Consider the following 21,200-nt stretch of genomic DNA (forward strand, 5'->3'; position numbering starts at 1 on the left):
TTTCCTTGGAAATTTGTTTTCCAGCAATAAACACAAATGTAATGTTGTTAGGAAAAACACCACTCTACGTATCCATCAAAAACCTTCAGTACCTTTTCATTTCCTTTGGAATAAAGTCCCAAGAGCCCATAAGGGCCTTTGAGGCCTCTCCTTATCTGACCTTATTCTATTTTTCCCATGTCATTTTTTTATTAGTGAGTTTAGGCTGAATCTGAGGAAGACTATATCAACCTCTGAGAGCGTTCCAGGGCAAATATCACCCACTGAAGGAGTCCTTCACAGGGCAGAAATAGCAAAGTCTTAACACCACGGTTTCCCTTCGCATCCCCTTGCTGTCCCCTGTACTTCACTTCTAATTTCACTTTCTGTTTATTCTACCTGTTTCTATACATTCATGGTTTGCATTTCATATATGTTATACACACACACACTCATATTTTACTTTTCATATATGTTACGTGCATACACACAGTTGTTTTTCATTTCAAAACCAGCAACAAAATTGTTTTCCTTTCCCAATTCTTCCTATTCTAACTCCTGTCCACTTTTGTAGACCTCTGTGGAATCTGATGTGATTATCCTTCCTCACCTCAACCTAGAAGCAACTCGTCTTTTTTCCACGACTCCTTATGTACTCCTTATTTCTCACACTGTGCTATATTATAGGCTTATATCTTGCGTGGGGGAGGATTTTCCATTCTTTCCATCTGCCCAAACACTTTCCAATTTTGAGAGAATTCCTTATTTTTTGAGCCTTGGTGGGAAGCACAGCCTACTTTCCTCTATAGAACTGAACTTGCCAAATTCTTGCTTTCTCGGCTCTGCTTTCAGTTAAGGTTCAATAAATATATGTTGAACCGAATGTTTTGGTTGTGCAAATCTTTTCAGATTTTTATATAATTCCTCCAGGCGACAGGAATGAATAAATTATTTATTAAAAAAATATACTCAGGATCAGCTTACTGAAGGTACAAATCTTAACTTTCAGGAAGGTTACACATGGAAAACATATATACGTGCATATAAAAATGTGTGAATTTTTCTGAACCGGAAGAATTTTATTCCTTTTGAATCTTTATTTTAGTTCTGCAGCTCAGGAGATTACACGCATTTATTTATATATAGACTTTGGCAATACATTTTGTAAACTTGGCAGAGGGGCCAGAGTGTTAGTAGTCAGAAAGCTTCTCACTAATCTTCCTATTGACCTTTTATTCCTAGGAAGGTAGTTGAAACACAGTAATTTTGTAAAGTTTAATTAATATTTGTTGAATAAAAGTCAGCTTTATCTAGGAGAGACGTTTTATAGATTTCCTTTACAACCCAAACAAGCTTTAATGAAGTCTAAGCTCGTCCCGTGGTAACCATTCTGTGCTTCCTATATTTCCAAATAGTTCTTGTAATTTGTAAAGGAGATCATGAACTTAACAGTTTAAATGTATTCATCATCACAACAGAGGAAGTGAGTATATGGAACCAGCCGTCCAAGGAATTAATTTCTTCTATTTAACACAATTTCCCTGCTCTTCCCTTGCCCCCACGTGTTTGGAAGGCAGATAAAGTTGAGGAAAATTGTAGAATCCCAATTTGCAGTATAAGACGATTTCAGAATTGCTGATTTTCAAGGGTTCTATTGACTTCCCTGGTCAACATTATGATTTAGTTTTTCTCCTAGTGGCAGCAGAGCTGGTCTGTACAAATAAACAGCATATAGGAAACAACACCCAACACCTAAAGAATGCTAAAAGGCCTAGTGAAGGAAGAGGGGGAATGCCCCCCAGAACACTGATGGGTCTGCGATGTGTTGCAGGGAGGAGGATTGTCTAAACTGGAAAGAAGGGAAGGGGGGAAGGTTGTCATTTGCAAGAATTATAAACTGACAGAAAGCCTTTTGACCAAACCAATTCCTAGCTCTCTTTTGATATATTAGCAAGGAAATGCTCCTGTCTCAGGGAGTTGTTTCTGCCCTGTTCTAATCCCCTAATCCCCTGCTTCAGACCCATCCCAATAGGATTTCGCTGTTCAAGGTTCAGTCCAAGGACCAGCGGCAAAGGACGTTCGTTACCTGGGAGTTCGTTAGAAATGGGGGATCTCAGCAACCCACTTCAGACCTACTGAATCAGAAACTTCATTTTGACAAACTCCCCAGCTGATTCCTACATACGTTTTACTTCTGAGGATTGCAATAGAATTCTTGTCCTATAAATCCATTAGTGAGATTATGAAGAAAAAACAAAGCTATGGAATGAAAATCTTTTCTGTCCTTTTAACATAACTGACCATTGGCCACCAGCATTGCACCAGTTTTTCCCTTGGCTGCTATTCATTCATTCAACAAATAATCGGGAGGAAGATAGGCAAACATAATACATAACTAACATTTATTGAGCTCGCTTAACCTCCTAGACACCCATGAGATTATTATGCCCACTTTTTTATGTGAGGACATAGAGGAGAATAAAGAGAAGCAGCATCATGCGCCAGAAGACATTAAGAGTGTGCAGTGGAGCACCCGGGATCCCAATACAAGCCTCTGTGAATGCAGATCTCACGCTCCACTAGGCTCAACCGCCCACACGGTGTACATTCATTCCCTCTCCTCTACAGGAATGTTGCACAAGGTCAGACTTCCGTAGCCGAGCAGCAGAGTTCCTCCTCTGGCCCTCTGCGTCGTGGGCAACAGCTAAGTTCGAGGTCAGAAGGAAACAGTAACCAAATTCCAGAGCTAACACTTTCTAAGTGTCTGGACCGAGTCTCGGGGGCGGAAGAGTAAACTTGCGACATCCTGGGAACACCCAGACTTGCCATTTCATTCTTCCCTCCATCTTGGTCCTCCCAGCATGGGAATTGGAGGCGAGAGGAGAGCCTAGACCAGACTTCCCACGACAAAAATGGCGGCCGCGCACTCTTTGCCCAGAGTAGACAACCCTAGCCTCCGTTCGGTCTCCATGGTGACGCGGTCAGCTTCTCCGGCTCCAGCCTAGGCCAGGCAAGTATGGAAATGATGATCATTTCCCTCCCCCTCATTTTTGCGACAGTTGCAGCGAAAGTCACGGCAGTTGGGTGTCAGCTGATTTACTGCAGCGGCGGCGGCGGTGGCGGCGGCGGCAACGGCGCCTTGCAGCCTCGGTGGGGACACGCCGGCTGGGCTCGGGTTGTGGTCCCCAAAGGTTTGCCTAGGCTGATTTGAGCACCCCACATCCTCCCCACAGAACGTTCTCGCCTTGTCCGCCTTTGCTGGGGCACCCGCGGGCGGTGGGACAGACAACATCGCGGCATGAGATGAAGCTGTGACAGGTAAGGGGGCTTTCCAGCCACCCCAGGGGGAACGTTCCCCCGGCGTGGGATGTGCCCGCGACGTGGAGGCCAGCGGCCGGGGGTCAAGGGTCACAGCCCGTTCTGAACGTGGGCGGCGCCAGCTGTTCGAGCGCTGCTGATGGAAGTTCTGTTCTTTGCCGAGCTTGCAGGTTCAGGCCCATAGCTAGGCGCGTTTGCCTGGAGCGGGGGTTTTGCCTGGGGTCTTTGGGGCTCCTTGGCCTGGTGTATGACATTTGCTTTTGGTGACACTGGCTTTGGTCATGAGATGGGACCTCCCTGCCCGCACTGGCAATGTAAACGGAGTGAGGTGGTTTGTGATGATGGGTGGGTGGCTACTGACGGTGCTTTTGGGTAATGTGCTTGCTTTGGGGGTAAGCACGGTCTCTCCTGACCTATCGGTACTCCTCTCTAGTTTGTTCTTGCCTAAGGTACTGACGTCTGTTACAGTTTCATTTTTGAGGTGCCACCTGCTCTCCCTCATCCCTTTGCCATCGGACTTGGTCTAAGGATACCTGCTACTCCCACTTACTTCTGGGTCCCAGCGTTCTGTATGTTTGGAGTCAACGCTGCCTTTGATTCAAAACTTTACTTTTATGTTTTGACTCATTTGCTTTGGCAGTTTCTGAGGTTCTAGGCAGAATTTGCTTGTTCTTATAGTTTGAAATTATGGCAGGTACGGTTGCGTCTTGACCGCGTTGGCAATTTTGGGATGCTGCTGATTTTAGGATTCATTGAGAGCTACAGCTTGCTTTCATAGTAACATTTTCCGTAAGCCAAAAAAAGGCAGGGTATGACTCTTTCAGATGATATTGCTTAGGACTTTATGGATAAGATGGCAAGAATCACCTGTTGTCTAAGAGAAATTGATTGACTTTTTGAAATTTTCGTGTAACATACAAATTTTCTTGCTTTATAAGCTACTTGTGGCAGTGGAGGTGGAAGACGGTTTAAAGGTAAAAATAATGTATTGAAATACCTTAATTTGCAAAGAATCAAAAACTTCCCTGATTTCAGTGAAAATAACAGGTCTTAATTATTTCAAATTGGGAAAACAGAACGTACATAGATGGTAAATCCCTCATTAATTTCAACAAGAGATTATTACGGAGACATTCATTTGATTAAATGTCTGTATTTTAAAAACAGTTCAGAGCTCTACCTAACAAAACTAGACTATACACTTTATTTTTTCTTATTGCCACCTATACGTAGCTAAATATTAAAAGATCTTGGTGATTAAGTAAATCTAAAGGACTGGGCTTTGCTTTATTTGAGTATCATCGAAGGAACTTAAATTTTGAGTAGCGAGCCTTGTATCTTACAATTTCCTTTTATTTCTATCTTGGATATAAGTTCTGTTTTGAAGCAATGTAAGTGGAGTGGTTTATCCGTGTAACGGGCTTAACATTGAAAACTTGAAAGTAGTGAGCTAGTTTTAATGCCTTTGTCATGAGAGCATTGAGCCTTAGTAGGGTGCTCTGTTAGGTATGAGCCCTGAAAGTTTGTTTTGGACCTCAGGTGCAGAGGATTGAATGAATCATTCTCAATTCACTGATCATCATTGGCTGTTCAAGGTGTGTCTCCTGGTTTGTTTTTTTCCCCAATCATTGTCTTTTATTTCCAATTCCCACCCCATCCCTTGTTCATCAACCCATAGGAAGCCATTTTAGCATGTGTGATACGTATCCTTCTGTTTGTAGGTGTTATTAAGTATACATTGTTTTGGGTGCCCACATTTTTAATTTTTAGGGATATCATGTTATATATTAAATATTATATATCATATGCTGTATAGTATCGTAAATTGAAACTTTTTCTCCTTACCACATTAAAAAAAATGTTTTTTAATGTTTATTTTTTTGAGAGAGACAGAGACAGAATGCGAGTGGGTTGGGGAAGAGAGAGGGAGACACAGAATCCGAAGCAGGCTCCAGGCTCTGAGCGGTCAGCACAGAGCCTGAGGCGGGGCTCGAACTCGTGAGCTGTGAGATCATGACCTGAGCCAAAGTCGGCTGGTCAACGGACTGAGCCACCCAGGCGCCCCTCCTTCTTACCACATTTTAAAGAGCTATTCGTGTCACTGTCCCTTGCATCTGACTGTTGCAGAGTGTTTCAGAGAGTGTATCTACTACAGGTTATCAATCTGCTCTCCCATTTGTGGATACCCATTTTACCTTTATTTTCCCTCTTCTACAGACAATGCTGTATAATAAACATACATCTGAGACCTCTATGATGCTTTCTTTTTTATTATTTATTATTTTATTTTTATTTTTTAGCGAGAGAGATTGAGAACAGGGAAGAGGAGCAGAGAGAGAGAGAATCTTAAGTAGGCTCCATGCTTAGCATGGAACCTGATGCAGGCTCAATCTCACGACCCTAGGTTCGTGACCTGAGTCAAAATCAAGAGTCAGATGCTCAACTGACTGAGCCACCCAAGCGCCCTTATGATGCTTTCTTTGAGATCTATATCCAGGATTGTGATTTCTGGATCATAGTGCATTCTGCATTCCTATGTTTTATCAAAGGACTGCTGGATTGTGTTCCAGAACAAACCGCAACGGTCTGTACTCCTGCAGAAAGTTCTTGAGCGTTTCTGTGTCCTTGGATCTCCCTGGATGCTTAGTGTTATCCAGTGTCCTAGTTTTTCCTGGCACTAATTGATACAGAGTAAAATCTCATTTTAAGTTACATTTCACTGTTACTAAGGAGTTTGAGCATTTCTTCATGTGTGTATTTTATCTTTTCGTTTTCCCTCTTGTAAAATTGTTCATCTCTTTCTCATTTTTACTTTGAGGTTTCATTCCTTGTTAATCTGCAGAAATTCCTTGTATTTCCTAGATACTGGTCTTTAAAATATTTTGAGTGTTCTTGTTTCTATTCTATCATTTGTCTGTAACATTTTTCCTGATGGGTTTCACTGAACAGAAATCTTCAATTTTGATGTAATCAGATTGGAAAAAAATTGCCTTCTGGTTTGTGCTTCGGGGGTTTTGAGAAGTGTTTCCCTAAATTTTATGTCATAAAGTTACTCTTACGTTCTACTAACTTTATAGTTTTCTTTAAAATGTATAGGTCTCTAGTGCATCAGTCTTTTTTTTTTTTTTTATGTCACAAGGAAGAGATCCATTTTATTTTCCATGTAGTGTGCCAGTTTTCCTAGAAGCATTCTCTCTTTTCCCCTTACACAAGGGATGCTACCCTTATTGTAGAACGAGTTCTCTTACATACTCTGAACACTCTATTCTGTTCCTTTGGTTTATTTGTTTGCTCTTGCTGTAATATCATATGGTTTTCACACAATGCTTTGTATTATTTTTCTTTCTGGACATGAATAATTCGTCCCATTTTCTCTTAGTCTTGTTTTGAAATAATTGTAGATCACAGGCAGTTGCAAAAATAGTGCAGAGAGGTCTGATTTCCCCCAATGGTTACATTTTATGTAACTTCAGGCAGTTCCCCTCAGTGGTTACATTTTATCCAACTACAGTACAATAGCAAAACTCAGAAATTGACATTGGTGCAATGCCTGAGCATGGTTCTATGCCATTTGATCACCTGTGTGCATTCCTGTAACTGGCACTGTGATCAAGGTAGAGAACTATTCCATCATCATGAAGATCTCCTTCCTGCTATAGCTTTTTAGTCAAATCCATCTCCCTTCAATCCCTAACCTCTGGTCACTAATCAATTTTCCATCTCTATCATTTTATCGGTACAGGAGTGCCATATAAATGGAATTACACAACAGAAAGCTTTTTGAGATTGAGATTTGTCCAAATTGTTGCATGAGGTAATTTTTGAGATTCATCCAAATTGTTGCATAATTTGAGTAGTATTCCATGGTATATATGTACCTCAATTTGTTTAACCATTCCCTGGGACGTTGGGGCTGTTCCCAGTTTTGGGCTATTGCAAATACAGCTGCTATGAACATTTTTGTACAGCTTTTTTTTTGTGTGTGTTTGGATGTAAAGTTTCATGTTTTCTGGGATAAATGCCTTGGAATGTGATAGCTGGGTGGTATGATAAGTGTAAGTTTAGTTTGTGAAGAAACTGCCAAACTGTTTTCCAGGGTGGCTACACCATTTAACATTTTCACCAGCCGTGTATGAGGGATTGAGTTTCTTTGCAGCCGTGCTAGCATTTGGTATTATCACTATATTTTTATTTTAGCTGTTTAGATGTGTAGCGATAACTCTAGGGCGCCTGGGTGGCTCAGTTGGTTAAGTATCCGACTTCGGCTCAGGTCATGATCTCACAGTCTGTGGGTTCGAGCCCCATGTTGGTCTCTGTGCTGACAGCTCAGAGCCTGGAGCCTGCTTCAGATTCTGTGTCTCCCTCTGTCTCTGCCCCTCCCCTGCTCATGCTCTGTCTCTCTCTGTCTTAAAAAGAAAAAACAAAAAACAACGTTAAAAAAAAAAAGTATGGGGTTAGTGAAGTTTGTAGATTCGTTCCCATTTTGTCCCCTTCATTGTTGCACTTTATAAAGAGTTCATGGTCTTAGCTATGTGCATGCCATTGATCACAGGCAGAAACAACTGAGAGTTTTCCTACGGCCCAGTGAAATCCTGTTATCAGTGAGGATACCTTATGTCCCTACTTACAGATAATATGATTATGATGTCAACTTCGAATTTGAACCCTGAGCTTGTGGTTCATTTGCCTTGATCTGTATCTGATTACTTAAAGCTACTTTGCTGAGAAGACCACAAAATTTTTTGTTGGAAGAAGTCCTACATCATGACTACATTCAGAAAGTCCTTGGCCAAGTGTAGTTTTTATTTCTTTTCTATTAACATATATACTGTATTCATGAAATATCAAACACTTCAAATAAAATTAGGCATCTTTTCCAAAATGTGTTGGTGATGTTTAATGAACACGTAGGTGTTGTTTTGTTTTGTTTTGTTTTGTTTTGTTTTGTTTTGGCTGATAGTTGCTTGGGTTAATGGAAGTCAGAAAATGATGGAATAATAAAAAGTTAGGGCACTGGTCAGTTTCGGGCAGAGAAAATTGCTCAAGTGCCAATGGTTATTCTGCAGGCTCTTTTAGAATAGAAAATTACTGGAAATACATGACTTTTTAACCACTGTCTCCCATTCAGCTTAGCAATTGTAATTTATGACCTTTCAAGCTCACTGAAGGTATTTTACTAGCGTTTTGCACATACATATTTCTTTCTGAATGTTGGTAGTTAATATATGTCAGTGATAACAGACTGATAGAGTGTGCCAGTTACCTTCTGTTCTCACATTCAAGTTATTTATTTGGCTGTCTTCCTTAAGGGCTCTTCTTTTTTCTAAACATTTCAAATATAAACAAACAATAAAAACCACCATTAGGGGGAGTAAAAAGTTCACACTAATAAAAGATCACTTTACTTAGTTTAAGAAACAGTTTTCTGACTCATTAACAGGCCTTCGTGAGTGTGGTAGTGATTAAGCCATGTCAGCTAATTAGCTGCATGGGTCCTACGACATGTCTGGTTGTGTATGTGTCACAGATAGAAGAGGAACAGCCTGCAGTTGAGGAAAAACAGTATGTTAGCAGGGATTATGACTAGGGGGACTTGTATTAATTGTTGCAATTATTATAGAAAATTAATTGATTAGCAACTCTTCAGTGAAATCCAGAGCATGTAAAATCAAGGTGTATTTTCATTTGCTGATGGATGCAACTCTTTTTTAAGCCAAAGCATATATACTTTATTCACTTCTTTGTTTATTCAACAAGTATTTGGGTGCATGCTATGTGGCAGAAATTCTGGGCACTGGAAATACAGTGTAGAACAAAACAAACATCAATCATCACTTTCAAGTTTACATTATAGTGGGAGAGCCAGAAGAGAAATAAGCAAAACGTTTCGTATGTTAAAGGATTGTAAGTGCTCTGGAGAGACAGGATAAAATACTGTTAGGGTGGTAAATTTTGTCATTTATGTTAGTTGGGAAAGGACTCGCTGAGAAGAGACCTGAAGGGGGTCAGGGAGTGTGCCCTGAAGACCTGCCTGGGGGACACTGTTCTGAGATAAGACCCTGCCTGATGAGTTGAAGAAAACCAAGAAAGAGTCAAGAGCGGATGAAGAGAAAGCATGGGAGACAACAGCAGCCTCATTCATGTAGGATAGGCAGTTGTATAATTTGGCTTTTACTCTGAGCGAGACAGGAAGTCATGGGAAGAATTCCGAGCAGATTCGTGATGCGATGTGATTAAAAAAAAATAGCGTCATTCTGCATGCTCTGTTGAGATTGCAACAGGAAAACAGGGGGACCAGTTGAGAGGCTATTGTGTTATTCATGGTGGGAGATGCCAGTGATTTGGAGTGGGGTGGTGGTAGTGAAGGTGTAGAGGAGTCTTACGGCTCCGGATAGAGTACTTTGAAGGTATTACCGGTAGTGTTTTTTTTCTGATGGTGTGGGGTGTGGAATGTATGTGAGGGGAGACTCAAAGATGATTCCAGGATTTTGGCCCGTGGAGCTGTAAAAATGGAGTTGCTGTCAAAGGAGATGGTGAGGATTGTGGGAGGCGCAGGTTTGGGCAAGAAGACCAGGGACTCACTTTTGAACAGGTCAAGTTTGAGAAGCTTGAGGGAGGGTGAGAAGCTTAAGGGTGAGGAAGTATGAACTATGCCAAATGCTGCTAGTAGGTCAAGAAAGATGAAGATTCAGACTTGACATTGGATTTCGTAATGGAGAGGTCATTCGTGACCTTGTCAAGAGCATTTGTGACAGGTAGAACACTTTTCTGTGGTCTCTAAGGAAACGGGTAATGTTACGAATGAGGGCATTCTGACTTGGAAAGAGGTTACATATTTCCTTAAGGTTTGTAGTTAGTAAATGCAGGAGCTGGGACCGTCCCTTGCCAGAATGACTGTCAAATCATCGTATTTACTCAGCATACTTCACTAGTCCCCAGAATAATGTGGCAATTCAACTTCCAGTTTGGGGCAGCATGTTTGTTTCTACTTCTGGGTCATTTAATTTGTGAGCAGTGAAAAACTTCAGTGCTCAATTTAGTTTTGATGGCAACATGAGGGGAAAAAAGTAGGAAAAACCGGAGAGGCAGGTGAGATTAGAGGAGAGATTTGGTTCTACCAAATGGGGTCCCCGTTGTTTAAAATTTAGGGGCTCGATGGGCATAGTTTGCTTTTAGCTTAATCGTAGCTCTTGAAACCGAGGCGGGTTGGTGATAGAGCAGAAGTTGAATTCAGACATCCTGATGGCAGCTGTAGAAATTTAGAAAATGACTCATGCCTCAACATCTATGAATCATTTAGAAAATTGTGATGTATTTTTGACCAGATAGCTCTAGAGTTCTTCAAAACCTGATTCTCATGTGCTCAGGGCTGTTTTGCAATGAGAAAGAAGACTGTGTTGTCTTCCATTGCCATCTGCTCGTTGCACATGTCCTTTTGAAACAGAATATTGGAACTCCTTTAAAACAGCAGTCCTTAAGTATCAAGTTCATTGGGAGTAGGTTTCTTGCCACTCAAATAATAAAGTACAATGTTGTCAGTTTAGTGACAAGCTGAGTGTTCAGAAGGTTGTGTCCCTCACAACTCTCGAATTCCAGAAACCTTTTGTTCTGAGTAAGCAGCTCAGTTATTTCTTAGTACATTTTATGGCCTAGCTGTCTTATTGCTTTATAGTCAAGAGTATGATCTGATTCAGTTTTTTCCAAGTCTTCAATCAATTGGTATCACAAGCACAGCACAAAGAAAACTCATAGTCTTAATCACTTCCTTCATGACATCATATTGTGAATTTGACTTGAACACACTCTTCTGACAAATGAAGTAGGAATATTCTATGAGAATCTGAATAAACCTTTACAGACTTTCCTTTTTTCTTCCCTTGCAGCTGTGGCAAGTAAGGTTGAGCTACTTACGATCCTTGTTTCTTGTGTTCCCCGTCAGAAGGTGGGTGGTGTAGGCTGTTCATGTGTGCCCATTCTCATGAGAGAGAATTTGAGTTTGTTGTTCTGTAAGTCTCAGGGGGCCTGCCTGGCACACAGGAAGTACACAGACTGAGATGATACTGGCTCTCCTCTGAAAATGCCCGTGTTCTTGGGATAGAAATACACCTTGCTTTTGCATTTCAGAGTTAAAATTTATTTGTAATGTTTGTTTATTTTTGAGGGGGGGAGGGACAGAGAGAGAGGGAGACACAGAATCCAAAGCAGGCTCCAGGCTCTGAGCTGTCAGCACAGAGCCCGACATCGGGCTCGAACTCACAAACTGCGAGATCATGACCTGAGCCGAAGTCAGACACTTAACTGACTGAGCCACCCAGGCGCTCCCGAGAGTTTAAAAAGCAATGTAGAGAAATTAACATTGATCTCATACTCGATTTTTCACATGTTGTTCTGTTTTATAGCTTTAGAAATCACATGAGATATCAGTGTTATATGTGATATCACAGAACAGCATGGTCTTATCACAACATCACTCCATAGGTTATTGATGGTTTTAAAGGAGGAAAAAATAGTTACAGTGGGGATATCTGGTAGTCAGTACCTTAATCAAATGGTGTAGGACAATGTGATGTTACATGCCTCCTGTGGTGATGTACCATGAAGTGTATACAATGTCATCTATGAAGCATTCTTGCCCAAAATGTTTTACTTGAGCCTAGTGATGTCTTTGGGTTCAAATTCCAGTTTATGGAAAAATAGGAGATAGAGAAACAAGCTAAATGACATGAGAAAAAAAAATCACACAAATCTAAAATGTGTAACATTTTATGAGCAATTCATTTTGTCTTGTTTTTTTTTAAATTAATATGAAAAAAACAAAGTTGGGACTGTTTTAGAACTAAAGACTAAAGAGACATAACAACCAAATGCAATGCATACAACTTGATATTTACTGGTTTAAAAGAAGTTAAAGAAAACATTTTTTAGACAGCTGAAGTAATTTGAATATAGGCTGGATTATAGATGCCATTAGAGAATTATTATGGTGTTGATAATGGTGATTGTGATAATGGGATTGTGTTTATGAAGGACAATGGTCTTTATTTTTAAGCTGTATATTTTAAATTATTTAGTGGTGAATTGTCATAGTGTGTGTAGGTTATTTTCAAAAGGTTTAGCAAAAAAGAATATGTATGTAGGTACATACATACACAAATGTTGACAAGGGAAATATGGTACAATATTATTTGTTGAGTGAGTTTTATACTCTTTTTTGAACCTTTTGTACCTTTGAAAATTTTCATAATAAAAAATTGGATCATAAGGGGAAAAGTAAATTTCATCTGAAGGTTTTTATTAAAAGAAAAATTAAATTAAATAGTCCAAATCCAATGAAAAACAGAGATATGAGATCTCCCCTTGTCCTTTGAATTCTTCCTAGGGCTTTCTGTGCCTTCATATATCTAGGCAGAAGAAAGCTGACAAGATAGAGGATAATTGTGGGAGAACTGAACCAGACACCGAAGAGAGACGGTTGAGGATTAGCAAGTGATCGGCCATGTCAAACCAGCAGCTTTATAAGACTGTAGGAACTGAATAGAATTGGTTGGATTTAGAAAGAATGGAAAGAATAGGTGTCAACAGTACATTATTGTCAAAGCAGCCTCTCTTTCCTCACGTCTGTCCAAGGCATCGCTTCTCTGTTAGTACTGGAGAGTTCTGCCCTGGAGCGTCAGAGAAATCGTTGATCTCTTCATGTAGAAGGAGCTCTTGAGTCCTTAGATCCTGTTTGTGGATAGAAACTCGAATACCTGAGACCTTTTGTAGTGAGGAAAGGGAAACAGGGAGTCAAAGACCACAGGTTTCAAAATGTTGATTGTAATTAAAATGACAGAGAGAGAACTAGATTTACAACCAGGCGTCAGTAACAAGGGAAGGTGTGTTGGATAAAGATGACATGTGAACATGTTAGAAGGACAGAGGCTAATTTAGTGGACATTAAAATGGTAGACAGGTAGAGGATGACTAAGGGAGTAAGATTCTTGAAAGAGTCCAGAAGGAGTTCGATTTAGCAAAAAAAGGGTCTTCTTCTTGCTTGGCAAACAGCTTAGTAAATGCTAGGTATCGTTATTCTGTTTATTCATTCAATAAGTACATATTGACCAGTAGTAGAAGTCAGGAGCTCTTCTTAGTGTTGGTGAGCCACTGCAGATCCCAGTAGAATGAAGTTTGCTTGGTGATGATTAAATAGCAAAGGTGGCGGGCTTACCCTTGAGGAACACAGATTACAACTTTCTTTTTTTTTTTAATATTTTTTTTAATGTTTATTTATTTTTGAGACAGAGAGAGACAGAGCATAAATGGGGGAGGGTCAGAGAGAGAGGGAGACACAGAATCTGAAGCAGGCTCCAGGCTCTGAGCTGTCAGCACAGAGCCCGACGCGGGGCTCGAACTCACGGACCGTGAGATCATGACCTGAGCCGAAGTCGGACGCTTAACCGACTGAGCCACCCAGGCGCCCCAGATTACAACTTTCTAAACAAATTACACATAAAGCCATAAGTATTATGTGCCCGTATATAGAACATGTACTGAAAATATGTTTGCAGAAGTAGTGATTCATGGGTTTGGGGACAGAGCGCTCACAGCAGAGAAGAACTAGGATTTGAAAGATTGTACACTACAGATAGATTCTTGTTAAACATTTTTTGGAAACTCCATGTATGCACACGTATATCATTAAAACAAAAGAAACTGGTGAGTCAGGGCCATTTTGTTTCATTATTTATTAAGCTATATTTTGGAATACAGTGAACTAGCCAAAGGAAAACTTTAAGACCAATGAATTTATCTTGAGAATTAGGATTCCCACTCAATGTAGCCTCTTACTTCTTAATTTCCTTCTTCATAGATAGTTGTCATTGTGTTTTTTGTTTATTTTTGGTTTGGTATCATTACAGAATTATTCTAAATGTTGTATGCATATGTATGCATGTATACATGTATATAGATACACATACATATATCTTCCTTTTAAAGCCCAGAATGGGAGTGTGTTTTAAACACTACACTGTATCTTTATCTCCCACTATATATTTTGAAGATTATTTCATATCTCACACTGCAGTGTTCCATTGTAAGGCTCTGTCATAATTTAATCTCTTGATTGGTGGACATTAAATTTTTTTCTATGTACCCTTTAAAAATGAGAGAAAATTTGGGGCACCTGGGTGGCTTAGTTGGGTAAGCGTCTGACTTCATTTGGCTCAGGCCATGATCTCCCAGTTTGTGAGTTTGATCGCTGCTTCGGGCTCTGTGCTGACAGCTCAGAGCCTGGAGCCTGTTTTGGATTCCATGTCTCCTTCTCTCTCTGCCCCTTCCCTGCTTGACCTCTGTCTCTCTCTCCCTGTCTCAAGAATAAATAGACATTAGAAACAATTTTTAAAAATTAGAGACAATTTTAAACACAAACAAATCAAGTAATGTCATGAACCCTCTTGTACTAAAAAGAACTTCAACACTCATTTTTATAGGCTGGGTTCCCTGGTGAGCAAACCCTGAGATGGAGATTCGCCCTCAGGTTTATTAGGGAGTGCTCTCGGTATCAACATCCAGGGAAAGGAAGGACAGGAAGTGGGTTCTGCCAAAGGGAGAAGTTGAGTTATGATGAGTCTTAGTGGAATCTCAGTTGACCCCGGGTGGGGGGGTTGGGGGGCGGTGAGGGGAATTCTGAAGATGGAATGACCCTTTAGGGCTATTCTGAATGGATACGAGGGGGCCTGGTTTTTATATCCCTGAATCGATCAGTCATTGGATATGGGCTGTCCCAGGGGAAGGGGGTAAGAGCTTGGGTAAAGCATGTCCTTTTGGCTAGGGCATTTCCTTCCTCCCTCTGTATGCCGCTGAGCCCCGACATCGTATCATTTTGTCCATAAATATTACAGTTCTACTTACTTTTGATTAACGTGATTTAGTAAAACACATTGATTAACCAAGTTGAGTGAAGAATGACGTTTTCTGGTATATGGAAGTTTGTGGCAAGTGAAGACAGTATAGAATAGTGAAGAGTATTTCATTAGGAATCAGGAGGTCTGTATATGCCTGTGAGCTCAGTTTGCCATGTGATTTTGAGAAAGTGGCCAATGTATCTGAATATCCACCAAAATAAAAACTGTTAGATGGCAGATGAGCTATATTCTCTCCATTTCTAAATCAGGAAGCCAGTTTACTTATTTATTTATTTTTGGTCAACTATAAAAGTCTTTCTTTTATAACTGCTTAAATGTAAAAAAACAAAGCAGCAGGAAGTAGACCCATTTTCCTCAACTTTTGCAAAGATTTGGTTTACTGATATAGGCAAAGGGTGCTTGCACTTTTGTTGATTCTGTGGAACACTTTCTGTTGAATTCTCTGGTGCCATTTTATGAAAATATTTTCTGACTTACAATTTCTTGAGACCAGATTAGGCGTCTGTTCCCCTTCTGCCTCATTTATGTTATCACTTCCCTTCCTCCCTCCTGTCATGCTCGCTTCCTCCCTCTTTCCTCATCACTCTGCCTAGAAAATAGGTCTTTTTCTTGCCTCTAGCCTTACAAATTGCATCAAACCCCATGATTTATTGTTCTTCTGTATCGTCTTGTATTTTCTTTTTCTTTCAAAACTCATAATTTTAGCTAAGCTTCTTCTTTGTGCGCACCCAGCCTAATTGTCATAGCATCATATTTGTTTTCCCTCTCTGTAGTTTTTTCACTGCGTTAATCCAAACTTTATACTATGTCACAGAGTTTTAGCGTGTCGCTTCTCTATCTACTTAACGGGACCACTAAGTCTCATTAGTCTGATCCTACCCAAGACGAATGTGAAACCTGGTAGTATCTTCTCCCTTCTCAAAATCTATTTTGGTCAAGTGTAGACTCTTTTGTCCCATATATTAGAATCTGAATTTGTTAATGACTTCACTGGGCATCTGTAGTGTAATAATAGTGCTTATCCTTTACATAGAAGGCTTTTAATATTTCAAAATGCTTTTTCTTTTCTCTTGTCCTTGTAGTACCTTTCTGTGAAGCCTATTTCATAGCTCATGCTCGTCGCTATCAACTTGGTGTGAGCACCAAGTCCTATCTGTTGTGTCTTCAAAACAGCTCTCATATTCCTCTTGTTATTGCCATTCTCACTATTACTGTCCTTCATCATATATTCATCGGAGACAGCCTATGTGGCAGAAACCATGCTAAGCATTATGTGGTGAATACACACACGCGGTTCTGATCTTAGGGAACACGAGCATAAAGAGTAGTAGCAGAGAGTAGAAGACGTTTGTTGGTTAAACAAAAAAGCCCGGAAATAAGTAGAGAGATTGTGGTAAATGTCAGTACCATCATTTCTTACCAGCAGTACTGCAGCGGCCCCACTGTCTTCAAACCCACAGTGTTATCCCTGTTCATTGTATTGCGGCTAGAGTGATCTTTCTGAAAAGCAAATTCGGAGGTCAGACTCTTGACCTGTTTCCTGTTGCTGTCAGGTAAAACTCTACACTCCTTCAGATGGCTTATCAGCTCCTTTATCGTTTGGTGCATATTGACCTGTTGTTTCTTGTGTCATCATTTGGCCTTTGTGTTCTGAATGCCACCTCTCCTTTTCTCACTGCCAAGAAAGAATTGAGCTTTCTATCTATGGGTTTTAGAACATGCAATTCCCCCAGCCTCTTCCTGGGTTCATTCTCACCATTATTTCTCCAGAAATCCTTCCTGGACCCATTAAAGTGTAGGTTAGGATATCCATCTTTTGTGTCTCCATGGGTCTCGAGATTTCTCCTGTATCACGCTCTATGGTAATTGTTTGCTTGCTCATGTACATGCTCTACTGGATAGTTGAATTGTGTCTATATTCTCAACTGTTGTAATGCTGTGATACAGGCACAAAATTAAAACTTGGGAAATGCTTCTCTGAAATATATACTAATTATTATTATTATGAGACAGAATTTAATTTAAAAGCTGTTTTAGTATCACATAGGAGGTTGTAGTATTACTGCCAATGAAGTCATGCAGAACCAAATTGTCATATTTGCGGATAATAGAATTGTGTCTGACAAACCTATACAGTGGTACTTTTACGTTATAGCAGGAAGTCATTGAAAGATCATAACCTTATTAAAAATCCAACTTTATTAAGTATGAAATGGCACTGCTGGAAGAAACCAGTAGATGTGGAGGCAGAATGTGAAAAAGTCGGGGCACCTGGGTTGAGCTTACGACTTCAGCTCGGGTCATGACCTCACAATTTGTGAGTTTGAGCCCCACATCAGGCTTACTGCTGTCAGCACAGAGCCTGCTTCAGATCCTCTGTCCTTCTCTCTCTGCCCCTCCCCACTTGCATTCTCTTAAAAATAAAATAAAAATATTAAAAAAAAAATAAGAATGTGAAGAAGTAGGAAAATCTGTGTTTTTTAAAAATTAGTATTTACTGAGCATCTGCCATGTGCTAGGCATTTCACTAGTTGCGTTATGTGCATTTTTTTCTCTTAATCATTAGGATGGCTTTCCTAAAAGACGGTATTATTGTCCATCTTTTACAGATGGGGAAGCTGAGACCCAGAGGGGTAACTTTTTCAAGATTCCATAAAAGAGCCAGGATTTGAATACAGTTCTTCTAATTGTGAGTTCAGAGTTCTTTCAATTATGATTATTTTTGTTCTTCTTGTTGACTGAAGTACAATTGTATTTCTATACAGAACTAAGAAATAGGGGAAATTCAGTGAAATAGACAAATACATGAAATTAAAGTAACCAAAAGAAATGACTTAATTTTTACCTCTAAGATCCTTGCTCTTTACGATTTGAGGTTTTTGACTTCAAAGTGATGCAAAATTAATTTTATAAATAACTGTTGGGGAGAAAACTAAACCTCAGAAATGATATGACCAAAGACTACATGTTTAGTGGTAGAATGAGGTGTAGACTCTGGAACTTCTGATATTTGGCTGTAAAACGTTATCACTGTAAAATTTTTGTTTGATGTACAATCTCTAAATGTAATTTTAACACTGATTTTGATATAAACATGAATGAAAATGGAATGTTCCTAATATTCTTCTTTTTCTAGAAGTATCTAGTCTTAGAACATACCTGTTTGTGATTTGAAAGCCAGCATATTCCCTTGATATATTAGTGACAAAATATGAATATGTTGTACACAATATTTTGGAGAGTTGGATAATTTTATTCAGAATTTCTATTAAAGTTAATACTATGTCAGATTAATAATTTGTTCAGTCACTTTTGTTTTGGGCCTTTTCCATGAAAATATGAATTTTAAAATCTCAATCCTGTTCTAGGACTTGTTTCATTCCCATTTAATATAAAGCTTTTTTGGAATGTATTTAATTCCCTTCAGACAATAGGTGATAATGTTGCAAACAAAGACTGGATTATTAGCTAATCAGTAGAGTGGTTGAGTGATGATGGTTGAAAAACTGCATACTCTTGATTTATATTGCCTTTTATTGCTCTTAAGTCATGTGTGGTGCCAATTTAGAGTGTCTTGACTTATCCGTTACTCATTTTATTTTATTTTATTTACATATACATATATATTTTATTTTTAATTTTAATTTTTTAAATTTACATCCAAGTTAGTTAGCGTATAGTGCAACAATGATTTCAGGAGTAGAATCCTTAATTCCCCTTACCCATTTAGCCCATCCTCCCTCCCACAAGCCCTCCAGCAACCCTCAGTTTGTTCTCCATATTTATGAGTCTCTTCTGTTTTGTCCCCCTCCCTGTTTTTATATTCTTTTTGTTTCCCTTCCCTTATGTTTATCTGTTTTGTCTCTTAAAGTCCTCATATGAGTGAAGTCATATGATATTTGTCTTTCTCTGACTAATTTCACTTAGCATAATACCTTCCAGTTCCATCCACGTAGTCGCAAATGGCAAGATTTCATTCTTTTTGATTGCCGAGTAATACTCCATTGTAGATATATACCACATCTTTATCCATTGATGGACATTTGGGCTCTTTCCATACTTTGGCTATTGTTGATAATGCTGCTATAAACACGGGGGTGCATGTGTCCCTTCGAAACAGCACACCTGTATCCCCTGGATAAATGCCTAGTAGTGCAATTGTTGGGTTGTAGGGTAATTCTATTTTTAGTTTTTTTGAGGAACCTCCATAATGTTTTCCAGAGTAGCTGCACCAGCTTGCATTCCCAGTCTGTTACTCATTTTAAAGAAATTCAAACTTAGATTCCTGTGTCCTACCTAATTACATGGCTAGGTCGTGGCTGATTTGCCCATTTTTTGTTTTAATCAGTTGTTTAGAACTAGGTTACCACTTGTTACCAAGTGGTACTCTCAGTTAATCCTTCTTAGAAATACTTGTCTGTGATATAAGCCTTGTTATCCTTTATTTCACATTATTTCATTAGTGCTTTTAGTGGCTTTTCTAAAGTTTCACTTTTATTAGATTTTTAAGATAGTAGAAAAAATGTTTTGAAGCATTTATATTTTTGATGGAACGAGATTATCATTTTTTCTTATATATATTTCTTTTTTTAAATATAATTTATTGTCAAGTTGGCTATTGTATATATTTATTTGTATTAAGAATGTTCACACAGTTTGCTCATATAATGAACTGAAGATTCCTCATCCTATTCCTTGGTTCGCTTTCTTCTTTTCTTTCATTTAAGTTATATACTCACACAGTATAGGGTCAAGTAGATCTAGAAGACTTTATTACACCAAAAAGCATGAGAGAAAAAAAAAAAAATGTTGCAAGCCCAGAGGTCTATGGTGTAATGATTGAGGATTATGTGAAAGTTTAGGTAATTCACAGGACATCCATCGGTTTGGTTGTAAGTGACAAGTACCATGGAAGGCAAAGACTGTCTGTCTTAGTTTAAGGTAAATGAATTAGTCTCTAAAATGGCCCAGGTTATTAAATAAATACCAGTGACTTAATTATTGAAAGCATCTGCTAGATCAGTAGATGTTCAAGAAATTCTTGTTGCTTAATTATTACACCATAGCCAGATTTCTAGGTTTTAAGGAATTGAATATGTCTTTTCTTTGATTCAGAAATTCAAGTTAGGGGAGTTGCCCCTGGGTGGCTCAGTTGGTTAAGCATCTGACTCTTCATTTCGGCTCAGGTCATGATGTCACAGTTTGTGGGATCGAGTCCTGTGTCAGGCTCTGCGTGGAAGGCAGGGAGCCTGCTAGGGATTCTCTTTCTCTACTCTCTTTGCCTCCCCCCTTCTCTCTCTCTCTCTCTCTCTCTCTCTCGAAATGAATAAACATTAAAAAAAAAATTCAAGTTAAGATCTTGTAGTCTCTCAAGTTGTCATAAATAGAATGTGTTTGTTGTGTATGCTAATGGAAATTGTAAGCTCTCAGGAAAAATTACCTATGATTCAAGAATAATTTGTTCCAGTGGAGAGTATGTTACTATACCCTAAAAAAGTAAGAATACTTGTTGTTTTTCAAAATTAAATTAAAAGTGTATTCATACATTATTAGGTACATGTCCAGCTTAGCATGTATGGCATTTAATTTTTGATATATATATATCAAATATATATATATAAATGATATATATATCAAATATATATAATAATATATATAAATGATATATATATCAAATATATATATATATCAAATATAATATATATATATATATATATATATATATTACACATACCTTACGGTGTTTTTGTCTTCTCATAGGTGAGTAGATATATTAGTATTTTTTTTTTTAATTTTTTTTTTTCAACATTTTTTATTTATTTTTGGGACAGAGAGAGACATAGCATGAACGGGGGAGGGGCAGAGAGAGAGGGAGACACAGAATCGGAAACAGGCTCCAGGCTCCGAGCCATCAGCCCAGAGCCTGATGCGGGGCTCGAACTCACGGACCGCGAGATCGTGACCTGGCTGAAGTCGGACACTTAACCGACTGCGCCA

At 39.1% G+C, this 21,200-nt stretch overlaps 1 protein-coding gene across 5 annotated transcripts in view; it reads left to right on the top strand.

Moving 5' to 3' along the window:
• Positions 1-3,182: 3,182 nt before the first annotated feature.
• Positions 3,183-21,200, top strand: part of WDR7 (WD repeat domain 7) — a 353,450-nt gene continuing 335,432 nt past the window's right edge. For 2 of the 5 annotated variants that reach the window (XM_060613943.3, XM_060613948.3), the window contains exons 1-2: positions 3,183-3,297; positions 17,813-17,892. The gene's annotated coding sequence lies outside the window, so the exon portion shown is untranslated. Of the gene's footprint in view, positions 3,298-4,858; positions 4,893-17,812; positions 17,893-19,956; positions 20,145-21,200 lie in introns of those variants that run through there. The other 3 variants (XM_060613945.3, XM_060613944.3, XM_078435212.2) reach the window with 3 other exon arrangements.

The sequence above is a fragment of the Panthera onca genome, chromosome D3 (genome assembly GCF_046562875.1).
Source record: "Panthera onca isolate mPanOnc1 chromosome D3, mPanOnc1 haplotype 2, whole genome shotgun sequence".
Lineage (NCBI taxonomy): Eukaryota > Metazoa > Chordata > Mammalia > Carnivora > Felidae > Panthera > Panthera onca.